Source organism: Leopardus geoffroyi, chromosome X (genome assembly GCF_018350155.1).
Source record: "Leopardus geoffroyi isolate Oge1 chromosome X, O.geoffroyi_Oge1_pat1.0, whole genome shotgun sequence".
Classification (NCBI taxonomy): Eukaryota; Metazoa; Chordata; class Mammalia; order Carnivora; family Felidae; genus Leopardus; species Leopardus geoffroyi.
Window position 1 is genome coordinate 64561334 of NC_059343.1, and position 18150 is coordinate 64579483.

An 18150-nucleotide genomic window follows, 5' to 3' on the forward strand; every position below is an offset into this window, starting at 1 on the left:
GACTCCAAAAAACTTCCAGAACTGAAATATGAATTCAGCAAAGTTGGAAGATATAAGATCAACATGCAGAAATCTGTTGCATTTATATACTCCAATAATGACGCAGCAGAAAGAGAAATCAATTCCATTTACAATTGCACCAGAAAACATAAGGCACCTAGAAATAAACCTAACCAAGGAAGTAAAAGATCTGTATGCTGAAAACCATAGAAATCTGATGAAAGAAATCGAGGAAGACACATAGAAATGGAAAACATTCCATGTTCATGGATTGGAAGAACAAATATTATTAAAATGTATATACTAAGAAAAGCAATCTAAATGTTCAATGCAATTATCAAAATAACAGCAGCCTTTTTCTTAGAGCTAGAACAAACAATTCTGAAATATATACGGAAAAGGGACGCCTGGGTGGCTCTGTCAGTTAAGCGTCCAACTTTGACTCAAGGCATTATCTCATGGTTCATGGGTTCGAGCCCCATGTCGGGCTCTGTGCTAACAGCTTAGAGCCTGGAGCCTGCTTCGGATTCTGTGTCTCCTCTCTCTCTCTATTCCCCTCCCCTGATTGTGCTCTCTCTCTCTCTCTCTAAAAAATAAATAAACATTTAAAAATAATAAATAAATAAATATGTATGTATGGAACCAAGAAAAGACCCCAAATAGCCAAAGTAATGTTGAAAAAGAAAACCAAAGCTGGAGACATTACAATTCCAGACTTCAACCTGTATTACAAAACTGTAATCATCAGGACAATATGGTACTAGCACAAAACAGACACATAGATCAGTGGAACAGAATAGAGAACACAGACATGGGCTGAGATGACCCTCCACCTCTCATCACTATGCCCTGCTGCTGGGGAAGGGGAGCAAGGGGCCCGTATTTCCCATGTTTCTTCTAATTAGAAGTTCATTAGGGTGGAGAAGCGCCTGCTGGAAAATACAACGCCTCCTCCCACACATCACACTGTTGACCCTACTGAGCATTCAAACCAGAGACTTACCTACGATGTCCTAACATCTGAAGTCAATAAAAATATGTATTTTCTTTAAAACACAACTTGAGAGTTGGTTTTCAATGATTATATACAGCTGACCCTTGAACAATGCAAGGGTTAGGGGTGGTGACCCACATACAGTCAAAAGTCCACGTCTACCTCTGGACTCCCCCCAAACTTACTAATAGCCTACTGTTGACCAGAAGCCTTACCCATGATATGATCAGTTAAGACATACTTTGTATGTTAAATGTATTATATACTGTATTCTTGCAATAAAGCTATAAAAAATGTCAAAAAAAAGAGAAATGGACCCACAAATGTATGGCCAACTAATCTTCCACAAACAGGAAAGAATACACAATGGAAAACAGAGAGTCTCTTCAGCAAATGGTGTGGGGAAAACTAGGCAGCAAAATGCAGAAGAATGAAACTGGACCACTTTCTTACACCATACACAAAAATAAATTCAAAATGGATGCAAGACCTAAATATAAGACAGAAACCATCAAAATCCAGAGAAGAAAACAGGTAACCACCTCTTTGTCCTTGGCCACAGCAACTCCTTACTAGGCATGTCTTTGGAGGCAAGGATAACAAAAGCAAAAATGAACTATTGAGACTTCATCAAGATAAAAAGCTCCTACATCACCAAGGAAAAAATCAACAAAACTGAAAGTCAGCCTATGTAATGGGAGAAGATATTTGCAAATTACATGTCAGATAAAGGGGTAGTATTCAAAATCTATAAAGAACTTACCTAACACAACACCCCTGAAAAAACAAATAATCCAGTGAAGAAATGGGCAAAAGATATAAACAGACATTTTTTCCAAAGAAGACATCAGGATGGATAAGAGACACATGAAAAGATGCTCAACATCACTCGTTATCAGAGAAATATAAATAAAAGCCACCATAAGAAACCACCTTCTACCTGTCAGAATGGTTAAAATTAACAACTCAGGAGACAACAGGTGTTGGAGAGGATGAAGCGAAAGGGGAACACTTTTGTACCATTTGTGGGAATGCAAACTGGTACAGCTACTCTGGAGAACAGTATGAATGTTCCTCAAAAAAATTAAAAATAGAGTTACTCCACAACCCAGCATTTGCACTACAATTTTTTTATCCAAAGGTTAAAAAAATGCTGACTTAAAGGGGCACAAGGACACCAATATTTATCACAGCATTATCTACAGTAGCCAAATTATAGAAAGAGCCCAAATTTCCATTGACTGATGAATGGATAAAGATGTGGTATGTATGTATGTATTGCATGTATGTATATATGTATGTATGGTATACATATATACATACCATGGAATATTATTACCTGGCGATCAAATGAATGGAATCTTTTCACTTGTAACGACGTGGATGGAACTAAAATATATTATGGTAGTGAAATAAGTCAGAGAAAGAAAAAATATATGATTTCACTCATATGTGGAATTTAAGAAACACAACAGATCAATATAGGATAGGGCAGGAAAAATATGACAAAAACAGAGAGGGAAGCAAATAGTAAGAGACTCTTAAATACAGAGAACAAACTTAGGGTTGCTGGAGGGGTGTTGGGGAGGATGGGATAAATGGGTGATCAGTAGGTACTAAGGTGCTAAGTGGACAAGAGCCACTTAGGCTAAATGGCTAGGTATAAGCTATACTATGTGACAGGACCCAGGGATAAACTATAGAGGGAAAATTCCCTGAAGCTGGATATGAAAGTTGCTGTGGGTTTCTGAGTCATCTGGCATTAGAACCTCTGAAAGGAAAATGAATCACTTTTCTCAGCCAATGTGCTCCACCCCTATTTTCTGTATCTCACATATATTTGTGTTGATCTTCACTGCTTTGCACTAAGCTAAGCTTTCCTATTATCTCCATCTGATTCCTTGGTCTGCTTCTATCCATCTATTTTTCTTTTGGATGGGTATCCATGGAGATACATACCAGTCTATTAGAATACCTTCTATGTAGGAGTTTAGAAGTTATAGTTCTAGTTCTGTTGCTAGTTATAAGACCTTGAGAAAGTGATAGAATCCAGAATAATGTAACTCAGTGGCTCTTAAAGTGTGTAATGTGTACTACTGATAGGTTTATAATCTGATTATAGGTTGTACATAGATGAATACTTTTAATTTGAATATTAACTTGAGTGTGTACTTAAATCAATTAAAGTTGTAAACTGGAACATTAAGTTTGTGAATTTACAGATACTGTTGCTTAGGACATTCTAAAATAGGTATTGGAATAAAAGAAAGAAATGCATTGATTTAAAAATATTAAGTAAGCAATCATATAGGTGATATGTCAATATGAAAACTATGCCAGAGAATGACTGAGTTTTGAGGAAAGATTTTTGTAACTAGAAGGGGAATTTAGCATCTAACTAACCATCCACTTATCCATTAAATACCTATTTACTGAACAGATGTTTTATGTCAGCTATTGTGTGAGTCACAGGTGCCAGAGGTTAGGGGCTCAAATAAGAACACAATTTATCTTGCCCTTTATAATCATCAGTTTAGTATGCCAGGGATATACAAACAAATATTTACAACATATTATAGTAAATTCCACCACATGACAACGAACAAATTTTCTTGGAGAACATGAAAGAATAAAAGACTAACACTGCTTATGGGAACTTGGAAGATTTCATAGCGCAGTTGCTATTCAAGTTGAACCTTGGATAGATTATAAATAGGCAAACAAGGCAGAAGGAGCAGTATGAGGTACTGCACACAGTTTGGTAAAATTATGTGGTTTTGTGGGTAATAAATTGTAGTCTGGGGTTTTGGGAACATACAATGTTGTAGTAGGGAAAAGGAGCAAAGGGAAGGCTGAAAAAGGAGGCAGGGGTTAGGTTGGGAAGGGATTTGGATACCATGTTGAGATGTGGGCCATGGTGAAAAGACCATGGGGAGAAGAGAATTAAAGGATTTATTTAAGGATATACCATGATTAGATTTACATATTTAAAAATTCATTCTGGAATAAAGGCAAGGCTGGAGGCAAGGAAACCTGTCAGAAAGCTGTTATATAAGCCCAACTAAGAAATTATGGTGTCAGGGAATAGATTTCCATCTCTGACCAAGATGGAGAAACATGGACAGGATTTACCCACATGTCTGAAACCAGCAAAACGAATAAAGGAATCTGTGAAAAACCTATAGCTAACCTAATATTTAATAGGGAAAAATTTAATGCTTTTCCCCCAAGATCAGGAATAAGACAAGGATATATATTCTTACAACTTCTATTAAAAATTGTTTTGGAGATTCTAGTCAGTACAGTAAGGCAAGATAAAGAGACAAAAGGTGCCCATATTGAACAAGCCCATATTGAAGAAGTACAATTCTATTTATTCACAGTTACAATAAAATATCATTACACACCTATTAGAATAGGTAAAATTAGGGGTGCTTGGGTGGTTCAGTCAGTGAAGATTTCGACTCTTGATTTCGGCTCAGGTCATGAACTCACTGTTTGTGAGTTCAAGCCCCACATTAGACTCCATGATAACAATGCAGAGCCTGCTTGGGATTCTATCTTCCCCTCCCTCCCTCTCTCAAAACAAAGAAATAAATGAACTTTACAAAAATGATAATTACAAAGCCTTACTAACCTAAGCATTGGCAATGATATGGAGAAACTGAAATTCTCATATATTGCTGGTGGGAATATAAAATGATACTTTGGGAAATTATTTGGCAGTTTCCTAAAAAATTTAAACATATGCATAATGTATGATCCAAGCATTACAGTCTTTTGGTATTTACTCAAGGAATGAAAGCATATTTTGTTATATTTTTACATGAATGCTTATGGCATCTTTATTTCTAATAATCCCAAATTGGACAGAACACAAAAGTACACCAACAGGTGAATAGACAACAAAATTGTGGTATATCCATGCAATGAAATACTACCCAGAAATAAAACAGAATGGACTATTGGCTTTCTAAAACATATTAATGCATCTAAACACAATTATGCTTTGAAAGAAACTATAAAAAGAGTATAAAACTGGGCCGCCTGGGTGGCTCAGTCGGTTACGCGGCCGACTTCGGCTCAGGTCATGATCTCGTGGTCCGTGAGTTCGAACCCCGCGTCGGGCTCTGTGCTGACAGCTCAGAGCCTGGACCCTGTTTCAGATTCTGTGTCTCCCTGTCTCTGACCCTCCCTTGTTCATGCTCTGTCTCTCCCTGTCTCAAAAATAAATAAAATGTTAAAAAAATTAAAAAAGTATAAAACTATAAAAATAGTGCACACAGTATGATTTCAGTTATATAAAAGTGTAGTAAATACAAACCAGTTATATTAGTTTACTAGGACTGCCATAACAAAGTACCATAAATATAGTGTTTAAACAACAAAAATTGATTATTTCACATTTCTGGAAGCTAGAAAGTCAAGATCAATGTGTTGGAAAGATTAGTTATTTCTGAGAGCTGTGAGGGAACATTCATTTTTTACCTTTTCCTTAGCTTATGGTAGTTTGTTGACAATCTTTGACATTCCTTGGCATGTTGAAGCATTATCCTGATCTCTGCCTTAATCTTAATATGGCATTCTTCCTGTGTGTGTGTGTGTGTGTGTGTGTCTATATACAAATTTCTCCTTTTTTGTGAGAACACCATTTGTGTTGGATTAGGACCCACATTTATCTTAATTACATCTATAAAGACCCTATCTCCCTGTCTCCAAATAGGTTCACATTTTGATGTACTGGAAGTATTTCAACATACTAATTTGGCAAGAGGGAGTCAGTATATCCCACAACACTAATAATATATAGTGACAGCAAATTAGTCATGGGGATGTGAGCATATGAAGAGGAGTAGGAGGAAAGAATTACAAACTGCATGAGGAAAATTTTGCGAGTGATGGATATGCTTATTATTTTGATTATGGTGATAGTTTCATAGCTTTGTAATATCTCAAGATGCATCTAATTTTACACTTTGTATATGTGTAGTTTATTTTATGCCAATTAGCTCAAAAACTGTTTAAAAAGCCTATACTAAACTAAAGACAAACAAAAAACCTTGTTGAATGATTGGAAAGAAGAAAAAAACTATATACTGAGTTTTAGTCTGAGTTTATGTATTGTGGATGCTATCTGATATAAAAAAGGCTGAAAGAGGGTTAATTTGGGATGGGAAGGGGAGATGATTAATTCAACTTTGGACTTGTTGACTTGACATGGATATTTTTGTGGGACAAACAATTGGAGGTGTCCAGTATATATTGGTTTGATGTGTAAGGAATTCTGGAATGAGTTATTGGCTGGGTATAAGAGGTCATTATATGTGGGTAGTAGTTAAAGCCACAGCATAAATGAGATCACCTAGAGCATGAGCACAGTATAAAAAATGAGGGTCAAGAACAAAATTCTCAAGAACAGTTTTATTTAAGGAATGTACATCAAAAGAAAAAAAAAACATTAGTTCTGTGAGTGTGAGGTTGAGAACCACAAGAAATTTTGTCATAGAAATCAAAGTAACAAACTCCAGGAGGAAGGTGCAATTATCTGTGTTAATTACCATAGAAAGATACTATATGAAGTTGAAAAAATATGCAGTAATTACTCCAAATACTAAAACTATTCAGACAAATGTGGGCTGTCATGATTCTTGCCTTTATAGATTTTATAAGTTAATTAATAATAGACAAAACATTCTCAAAGCATTCTATAAATCCATAATGAACTGCAGTAAATATGATAAAAAGTTCTGACAACAAATGAGACATTTGCAATCTTTTGGACTTACTGCAAATATATTTTGAATACTCACACACATACTTACTGAAATACTCAGCTCTACAGGGGTCTGATTTTGCTTCCAGGTGATTTCCTAAAACTTCAGGAATTTATTTTTATCCTGTTATATCTCAGATTCATACTGACCTAAAGTTTTTACCAGCTGCTGAGTTGGGAGTGTTAAAGTAAAAATAGAAGCAAGTTTAGGTGAAGTCCTGGGAAAGCATGGACAGGATATTGAAACTCAGTATGTGGAGCCAAAATAGAGTTGAGGGCTTGCCAGCCTCAGCTACTAGGTCAAAAGAAAGAGATAACAAATTGGAGTGTGGAAAGTATAAATATTAGTAGTAGGCAAGTCTGTCATACAAACCATAAGGAGTTTAGAGGGAAGCTCAACAAAGGGAACTTAGACCAGTCTAAGACAAGTGTCTCTATTTTTAAAATTTTCAAATGTTTGTTTATATTTGAGAGTAATATATGGAGAGAAAGAGAGACAGAGACAGAGTCAGAGTGTGAGCATGGGTGGGAAGAAAAAGAGGTAGAAGCAGAAGCAGACTCCAGGCTCTGAGCTGTCAGCACAGAGCCTCACGTGGGGCTTGCCCTCACGAGCCTTGAAATCATGACCTGAGCTAAAGTCAGACACTTAACTGACTGAGCCACCCAGGAGCCCCTAGACAAGTGTCTTTGAATGACATCCTGCAGTGGTGTTGATGGTGGTGGTGGTGACATTTTTCTACCAAGTTTCAGAGTACAGTTTTCTGAACTTTGACCATCTCATACTGTTTCTGTCTCCACTGGGCCAGGGCTGAAGGCCTGTGAAGATTGCAAGGATGGAAAACTGCTATGATGCCTTGGGGCTATAAAGGTTGCTTATCCCCATTGAATGCATACTATTTTTCTACTCTAGCATCAGTAGGCAGTCCTTATATTTCCAAAATGATAGCAAAAGAGCACAAAGGTACCTATGTTCATTGGATCCTATTTACTTGGGTGGAAGAAGTTTCCTTCCAGGGATAAGAAGTGCCAAAAGTAGAGGACACCTAGATTTATAAAGTCATCTATGGATAAGGGTCCCAAGAAAGCAATTTTCCTGAAAAACAGAAAAAGTACAGGTAGTATGAAGTACCTGGAGTTCATGGAGTAGAAAAGGGGTTCCTACTACCCATCTTCCCAAGAGTTTGTATTCAATTTTTTCCCCAGAATGTTGCTTTCTGGAGGGTGTATTGAAGAAGCTTCCAAAATGCTCATGCTCTGGCTTTGGAAAATAATCAAACCCATTTGGGAAAAATATGTACCCAGGGAGTCAACATGATGGTGCAATTAAAATCACATTTCCGCTCACTGAAAGCATCACTGAACAGCGCATACTTGTAAAGCAGCCCAGAACAAGAGGATGCTGGATGGCTTTCCCTATATTTGTTCCAATTTAGGGTGTATGCAGGCAGTAAAGTTGCATTAGTTGAATATAAATATCACAGCCCAAGTATTCCACATATGTTTCAGGCCAAATCCTAAGCAAAGAGGGAACAGAGGGGCAGCATAAAGTAAAACTGGAAAATTTCAACAGTGTCTTGCATCCTGATTCCTAGTGCTTGGGAACCGGAGGTATGGGTCCTACCAATGATGGGTCCCAATGATCGTATTTAATATTACAGAAGCAGAAACAGGATTAACTTTGGAGTATATGTGTTTTAAAATACCAAAGCACCTGGGCGCCTGGGTGTCTCAGTTGGTTAAGCATCCGACTTCAGCTCTTGTTTTGAACTCTGTGTGATTCCTGAACCTGAATGTTTGTTTTTTTCCCCAGGTTAGGGAAAATTTCAGCTATTATTTCTTCAAATAAGTTTTCTGCCACTTTCTCTCTCTCTTCTCCTTCTGGGACATCTATATTGTGACTGTTTTCTTGATGTTGTCCAAGATATCCTTTAACTTATCCTCATTTAATTTTTTTTCTTTTTGCTTTTCAGCTTGGATGTTTTCCATTACTCTTCAAGATTGCTTACTTGTTCTTCTGCATTTGCCAATCTACTCTTGATTCCCTCTAGTGTATTTTTATTTTTTTATTTTTTTATTTATTATTTTTTTTAATGTTTATTTATTTTTGAGACAGAGAGAGACAGAGTGCAAGTGGGGGAGGGGCAGAGAGAGAGGGAGACACAGAATCTGAAACAGGCTCCAGGCTCTGAGTGGTCAGCACAGAGCCCGACGCGGGGCTCGAACCCACGGACTGTGAGATCATGACCTGAGCCGAAGTCGGACGCTCAACCGACTGAGCCACCCAGGCGCCCCCCCTCTAGTGTATTTTTAACTTCAGTTGTATTCTTCAATTCTGATTATTTCATTTTTATTGTTTCTTTATATTTCTTGAAGTTCTCACTGAGTTCATGCCCTCTTCTGTCCAGTGTGCGGAGCATCTTTATAATTATTACTTTGAACTCTATCAGGCAGCTTGCTCAACTCCATTTTACTTAATTTTTTTTCCTGAGCTTTTGTCTTTTTCTTTCATTTGGAGCATATTCCCCCTTGCTCTTCATTTTTCTAGACTTTCTGTATTTGTTTCTATGAATTATGTAGAACAGATACTTCTAATCTTAAAGTAATAGTCTTGTGTATAGTTAAACCCTATGTAGACTGTGTACATATAGTAAATTTGGCTAGCTGGTAGGAACTGCCTGGCAGGGTCTAGGCGTCTTGAGCCATTCTGTACTGGGATTGTTCTGATGGGATGGCTGAAGGTGAAGTGGGTACAAGCTGGGGTGGTCTTGGTGTTTTCCATGCAGAAGGAAACATGACCAGATATCTGAATCTAAATTGCATACAATCTGGTGGGTCCTGGGCTTCTTTACACAAATTTATATGGCAGGACAGCTTAAGCTACAGTGGGCATGGTCTGGGAGATCTTATGGTTCCCTGTGCAGGGTGCACCCTGGCAGAGTGGTTTGAGTGATGCAGGCATGGGTTATGGGGTGCTGTGGTGCTCTTCACAGGGGAGCCAAAGTGGTGTGCCTGGAGTGTTCCAGGGTGTTTTGCACTTGTATCGCCTTGGTTAGTTGGCTGAAGCTATAGTAAGTGCTGACCAGGGCTTTCCTGATGTGCACCATGCTCAAGCTGTCTTGGTTAGATGCCTGGGACTGGTGTGGACTATGGGTCTGGGGCTCACTGCAGTGGCAGGATGGCTAGGTTGTCCAGACCTGCTCCTGACTGTGATATCAAAGAGGAAGGGACTATAATTCATGGAACTTGCCAGCCCCTCCAACCTGGAGACAGTTCCAGAAGCTCTTGCATCAGGTGGCAGGATTCTAAGGCTCGTTATTTTATATTCTAGTTGCCTTTTTAAACTGCAGCTTTTTTCTGTGCCCCTGGGCAGACAAATCTGTTCATGCTTCCTCAGTACTATTTCTCTTCACTGTAGTTTGCAGCATTAGGGGTGGGGTTTCCCTTCATTACCATGTCTCCATCTCTCTTGATGTTCTTTATGTGGTTTCTCCATTGTTGTGCAGAAACTGTTCAGTTGTTCTTCAGGAGGATTACTTGTTCTATAAATAGAAATATATTTGGTATGTTCAGGGAGGAGGTGAATTCAAGGTCTTCCTACAACACCATCTTGGACCTTCCCTGCTGGAATGAATATAAATTATAAATATAATATAATATAATATAATATAATATAATATAATATATATTAATATATAATATAAATATATAATATACTAATATTATATATATAATTTTAGAGATAAATAGCAAATATCTTATTTATAAAAATTATGAACCGATCTGTAAAAATGCTCAATTATACTTTTACAAGTAGTAAGACCATTAAAAATGTTTGCTTAGGGGCGCCTGGGTGGCGCAGTCGGTTAAGCGTCCGACTTCAGCCAGGTCATGATCTCGCGGTCCGTGAGTTCAAGCCCCGCATCAGGCTCTGGGCTGATGGCTCAGAGCCTGGAGCCTGTTTCCGATTCTGTGTCTCCCTCTCTCTCTGCCCCTCCCCCGTTCATGCTTTGTCTCTCTCTGTCCCAAAAAATAAATAAAAAACGTTGAAAAAAAAAATTTTAAAAAAATGTTTGCTTAAAACTGATAATGTTTTAGAATTTTGGTGCTATTTTGGTTTTGTGCTGGGAAAAATAAATACACAAACTTGTTTCTTATAAGGAAGGTATTTTAAATGGGGCAACTTCTAACATTTTATTTTACTCAGAAGTCTGTTGCCTTTTAGCTTTCTTGGCCTTTGGTGAAAAATAAGGATGAAAAAATTAAGACTCTTCATTCTCCATACTCTGAGTTGGAAAGTGAATAAAGGAGAGAGAAAAGCTTAATAGATATGGAAGAAAAATAAAACAATGGGATTATTAGAATAATTTTGTTACAGACTCACTATAATTAGAAATAACATCAAAGTGAATATAAGTGAACATTTTGCTTTGCATTGAGAAGCTCAATCTATTTTTAATATTATCCAATAGGATATTGTATGCCAAATGAAGGTGTTTACATTTTTTTGACAGAAAAAAATGTTTTAATGTAAACTTGATGATTTTCAAAATAAAAATAATTATTAAATTAGAAAGTAGTAAATCAAATAAACGCTATTATTTTTAAAAATTCAGATATACAGAGAAGTACAGAGAAAATAAAATATAATACATAATCTTACCACTATTAACATTTGAATTCTTTTAGAATTTTTTCTAAGTATCAATATACATGCCTCTTCTTTATATAAGAATATAATCATAGTATATCTAGTATTTTATAATTTTATTTTTATAAAATAATATGTTACATTTAATTTAGCTACTAATAAACAATTTTGTATTGTCCAACAACTACAACAACAAGTTACTTATGACTAAATAACTGCAGGCTCCAGGTTATTATGGTTTACATAAATCTCTGCCTGGAAGGTCCAGTGCTGCAACTGGATTAAGGGGCTCATCAGGGTTGGTTCTTTCTCTACCTCTTTATTCATCTCATCTATATAAGGCTTCATTCTTCTGACTGGTTCTCCCTACATAAATGTCAAGAAAGTTGCTGACACTTCTGCAAAAGTGAATCCAATCTTGACGAAACATTCAGAGAAAACAAAATTCAGTAACATTCTACAAAAACAACTGGCTTATATATTTTTAAAATGCCAATGTCATCAAAAACAAAGAAAGGCTAAGGAGTTATTCAAACTAAATGTGACTAAAGAGTCTCATTTTTATTCATGTTAACCAGAAGTAATGCATCATCCTGGATCTTGGATTAAGTCTTTGATGGGAAAAAAGTTGTTACAAAGGAATTTACTGTATATTAAGTAATATTATTTATTTAATGTTAAATTTCCTAAAGGAATATTCTTGTTCTTAATAAGTAAATGTAAAGTATTTAGGGACAAAGAATCATGATGTCTGTAACATTCTTTCAAATAGTTCAGTAACCATTACAACAACAATCATACTATACACTATCACAGAATAGAGTAGAATAGAAGAAAACAGAATAGAATAGAACAGAAAAAACTGCAGAGAAGGGAAAACAGAAAGAGAATGATAAAGGAAATATAGCAAAGTGTTAATTTTGGGGAAAGGCATACTAAAGTTATTGTACTATTCTTGCTATTTTTCTGTAAGTTTGGATTTTTTTAAAAATATATATTAAAACAAATAAAAAAAACCCCTCTAACTCTCTTGCATTATTCAGCCTGAGCACTTGTTTTTTTTTTTTTCTTTTTAGAAATACCCGTAGGTTTTATGCCTTCTGCACCTTCTCATTTGCTCATGCTTTATACTGGAAATCTCATGCAGAATCCTTGTCCATTTGTTAATAATTAAATTTTATTTGTCTTTTCATCTCCACTATTTGGAATATAGTGCCCATTACATGCTTGTTAAATGAATAAGTAAATGAATAAAATTTGAGCATAAGAAAATGAGGGTAAGATTTGCAATCTCTGGTAAATTGGAGATCAAAGGAAGCAGGAATTTACAGACAAGGGAAGAAAAGGGGGCACTAAAAGAATATGTGGCTGGTCCAGAGAGTTAGATTGGCATTGTCTCATTGTAGCTGTGACTCTTTTGATTGTTTCTATTCATCTTTATAGTCCACTCTGAAGTGAATTTAAAGAATCTAACATGGGAAATTTATTCAAAGACAATATTTTGCCTAATGATTCCATCAGACAATTTGAATGGGATTATCAATTCAAAATTTGTTAATCTATTCAGAAACAGCTTGAGCTGTCAGTCAGATGATACCTACTTTCTTATAACACATTTTATTTTAAAATACAGACCTAATTGTAACTAGCTTTCAGTGTTATATTGTCATATTTGCAGATATAGAAATACTGACATTTTGCCTTTTGATTTAATTTAATAGTTGTATCCTAACCAACCAATTAATATTTGCACAACAACATTCTGGAGTTTCTTAATGCATTGTTATTTAATTATCACAACTTTGTAAGAGGGAGAACTAATATTTAATATGCACAAATTATATGGTAAGAAAGTGTGTTGGATGGTTGCACTTAAATGAGCAACACAGCGCCCCCAGTCATCGCTGGACCCACTTACACCAAACCCCACCTCTCTGTGCCCTACAGGGACACCTTTACAAGGAGAAGTCTGATTGTGAGCCAGCACAGCTGACTTCTTCCTCAGAGGACCAACACCGGCCCTCTGAATGCACCAGGTCTACTGATGACAGACTGCCCCAAAGCATCAGCTACCATTCTGGTGGAAACAAGACCAGAATTTTTTTTAATCATTTGTTTGTTTGTTTTTTCATTTCCTTTTCTCATCTTTTTGGATCAGGCTTTTTTTTCCCCTTTTAATTTTCTTTATTTGTCTTCTTTTTTGCTTTCTTTTTCTTTGGAATCATTCTTATAGTTTTTTGCTTGTCTGTGGATTTCTGTTCCTTTTCTGTTTCTCTTTTGTTGGATAAGGTCTTTCAAAAAAATCAAGCTTATTTTAACAAAAAAATCAAAGCACACCTAGTTAAAGGTCCAAACACTCCCCACTGCAAGCAAAGAGGAACTCTGCAGAGGAATGACCTAGGGGAAAGAACAGCCAAATCACAACAGCAAAATGCACACACCATACACCAGAAACACTTCCTGAAGTGCCAGGCCCTGGATGGTGTATAACCCCTTCATAATATAGCATTACACTCAGGAGCAGGAAACATAACAAGATTTCATAACACACAAAAGACAGAAACCTAGACAAAATTACAAGATGAAGGAAATCTCCCCAAAAGAAAGATCAAGAAGACCCTATATCTGGGATTTTTTTTTCAAAACAGATATAATATATTTGAACCAGAATATAGAACAACAGTCATAAAAATATTATCTGGGCTTGAAAAAAGTGTAGAAGACTCCACGGAAAGCTTTGCTTACTATAGACTAGTCAGACTGAAATAAAAAATGCTATAATTGAGATGCAAAATTGACTGGATGCAATTATAATGAGGATGGAAGAAGCAGAGGGTCAAATAGGTGATGTAGAAGATAAAATTATGGAAAATAATGAAGCAGAAGAGGAGAGGGAAAAAACTATTAGATCATGAATATAGACATAGGGAAATCAGTGATTTTATAAAGCACAATAATATCCATATCGTATGAGCCCCAGAAAATGAAGAGCAAGAAGAAGGGACAGAAGGTGTATCTCTTTAAAAAAAATTTTGTTATAATGTTTTATTTATTTTTTGAGAGTGAGAGACAGTGTGAGTGGGGGAGGGGCAGAGAGAGAGAGGGAGGCACAGAACTTGAAGCTGGCTCCAGGCTCTGAGCTGTCAGCACAGAGCCCGATCCGGGGCTTGAACCCACGAACTGTGAGATCATGACCTGAGCCGATGTCTGAGGCTTAACCGACGAGCCACCGAGGTGCCCCCAGAAGGTGTATTTCAACAAATTATAGGTGAGAACTTCCCTAATCTGGAGAAGGAAATAGGAATTCAAGTCCAAAGGCACAGAGAACTCCCCTCAAAATCAACAAAAACAAGTCAATATAAAGACATATCATCAATACAAGACATACCATGTGAAGCTTGCAAAATACAAAGATAGAGAATTCTGAAAGCAGCTAAGGATAAAACGTTCTTAACCTACAAGAGTAGACACATAGGTTAGCAGAAGCCCTGTCCACAGAAACTTGGCAGTCGGGAAAGGAGTGGCAGGATATATTCAATGTGCTAAATGTAAAAAATAGGCAGCCAAGAATACTTTATCTAGCAAGGCTGTCATTCAGAATAGGAGAGATGAGTGTTCAAGACAAGCAAAAACTAAAGGAGTTTGTGAACACTAAGCCAACTGTGCAAGAAATATTAAAGGAAACCCTTTGAGGAAGAGAGACCAAAAGCAAAAAAGACTAGAAAAGAACAGAGACAATCTACAGGAACAGCGACTTTACAGGTAAATATGATGGCACAAAATTCATATCTATTAATAATGACTCTGAATGTAAATGGATTAAGTGTTCCAATCAAAATATATAGGATATCAGAATGGATAAAAAACAAGACCCATTGATATGTTGCTTACAAGAGATTAATTTTAGACCCAAAGACACCACCAGATTGAAAGTGAGGGGATAGGTATACATTTATTATGCTAATGGCTACCAAAAGAAAGCTGCAGTAGCCATACTTTGGCTTAAAATCTAGTTTTTCTGATATAATAAAAGATGAAGAAAGGCACTGTATCATAATAAAATGGTCTATCCCACCAAGATCTAAAAATTGTTAATATTTATGTCCCCAAGTTGGAAGAAGCCAAATATATAAATCAATTAATAACTTAAACTCATTGACAATAATGCAACAATAGTAGCGAACTTTAACATCACATTTACAACAAAAGACAGATCATCTAGGAAATCTAAAGATTGCTTTGGCTATTCAGGGACATTTTGTGGTTCCATACCAATTTTAGGATTGTTTGTTATAGTTCTGTGAAAAATGCTGTTGGTATTTTCATAGGGATTGAATTAGTTGTGTAGATTGTTTTTGGTACTATAGACATTTTAATAATATTTTTTTCTTCCAAACTATTAACATGGTATATCTTTCCATTTCTTTGTATCTTCTTCAATTTCTTTCATCAGTGCTTTATAATTTTCTGAGAATAATTCTTTCACCTCTGGTGAAGTTTATTCCTAGGTAACTTATTATTTTGGGTACAATTGTAAATGGGATAGTTTTCTTAATTTCTCTTTCTGCTGCTTCATTTGGGTGTATAATAATGGAACAGATTTTTGTACATTGTTTTCCTATTCAGTGAATTTGAATTTGTTTAATCACTTCTAGTAGTTTTTATGGTGAATTCTTTCAGATTTTCTATATATTGTGTCATTTCATCTGGAACTAGTGAAAGTTTTACTTCTTCCTCACCAATTTGGATGCTGTTTATTTTTTGTTGTTGTTGTATGATTACTGTTGTTTGGACTTCTAGTACTATTTTCAAAATAAGTGATGAAAGTAAAAATCCTTTTTCCCTATTAAGGATGATGTTAATTGTGTTTTTACATATATGGCTTTTGCTATATTGCTGTATGTTCCCTCTACACCTACCTTCTTGGGGGGGGTTATCATGAACGAATGTTGTACTTTGTCAAAAACTTTTTCTGAGTTTATTGAAATTATCATATAGTTCTTATCCTTTCTCTTATTGATGTAATGTAACATGTTGATTGATTTGCAAATATGATCCTGTTTTCTCATCATAGCACCTCTGTAAAAGGATTACTACTATCCCTCCCAATTTTTGAGATAATTGAGAATCAAAAAGATTAAATTAGCTTCCCAAATCACAAACAAGTGTGAAAGTATGATAATCCATAGCGTCTGAGCTTAAGTACAATAATCTTTCCATTATATCAAGTTCTCTTTCTGCTTCTCCACAATGGTATGGGATAGAATTTGTGGCCAGAAAAGAGGTTTGCTTGGCCCCAAACAGTTCCCACACCAGCTTTGTAGGATTTTTGAAATCCCCCCTATTGTCCTAATTTATTTGTGTTTGTGGGCAAGGATATCCTCTTGGTTACTTCAGTTATTAGACTCTGAGGGTTTGCTTGGTTACTTAACTGAAAATAGGGCCATGAATAGATGAAATATAGGAGATGTTTTTTTTTTTTTTCAGATAAAAGAGGGAAAAGAAAAGAACAGGAAAAAATGTAGTTTGTTGAGAACACCAGAATAAGGAAATCTGTCACATGGAGGAGGGGCAAAAAGAAAAGGTCTCCAGAAAGGTAACAAATATTTAACAAATATTGAGTACCTACTCAGTTCCAAGCATTGTTTTAGGTCATTAAATGAACAATGCACACAAAAATTCTGTTCTGCCTTATGGAGCTATTATTGCAGGGTGAGAAAGATAATAAATAATAAACATAATATACAGCTAAAATATATGGGATATAAAAATAATTATTGTTGAGGAAAAATAATTATACCATAGGACCATGGATAAGGAGTGCTGGGAATGGAATTTGCAATTGTAAATATGTTGGTCAGGATGAGTTCCATTTGAGAAAGTGACACTAGAGCAGACTTAAAGGGAATAGGGAATTAACCATGTGCACACTGAGACAAGAGCATCCCAGGTGAAGGTACGGCTAGTGCGTTGGTCCTAAGGCTAGATCATGCCTGGCATGTTCAAGGAGCAAAAAGTCAATGTGGCTAGAATATAAGGAACAAGGGGTTGAGTAGCAGAAAATGGTATCAGAGAGATTGAGTAGACCCCATCATATACTGCTATGTGGGCTATCATAAGAACCTTGGAATGTTTGGAGAGTAAGCTCCATGAAGGCAAGGGTCATGTCTACTTTGCTTGTCATAAATACCTAGTTGCTTATCCCCAATGCCTGGTACAAAAAGACATTTATGAATGAATGGCAGTTACCTACCTTCAGAGAACTCTTATTTTTTGGTGAGAGGTAGACTAGTGAAAGGATCTTAAAAGGGTATAATGTAACAGATTACTATAGGTTATGTAGTAAATGTTATTATTACCCCAGTTTTATCAGAAAAGAGACTGATGCTCAGAGATGTCTTACTAGTCTAGTGTTTTTCAACTTTTAAAAGCACAACTCTTTCTTTATTTATTTTTTATGTTTCTGTTTAATAAACTATTTTTTATTCATTGTTTTTATTATTTTTATATTAAATATAATTTATTGTCAAATTCGGTTCCATAAAACACCCAGTGCTCATCCCAACAGGTGACTTCCTCAATGTCCATCACCCACTTTCCTCTCTCCCCTACCCCCTGTCAACCCTCAGTTTGTTCTCAGTATTTAAGAGTCTCTTATGATTTACCTCCTTCCCTCTCTGTAACTTTTTTTCCCCTTCCCCTCCCCCATAGTCTTCTGTTAAGTTTCTCAGGATC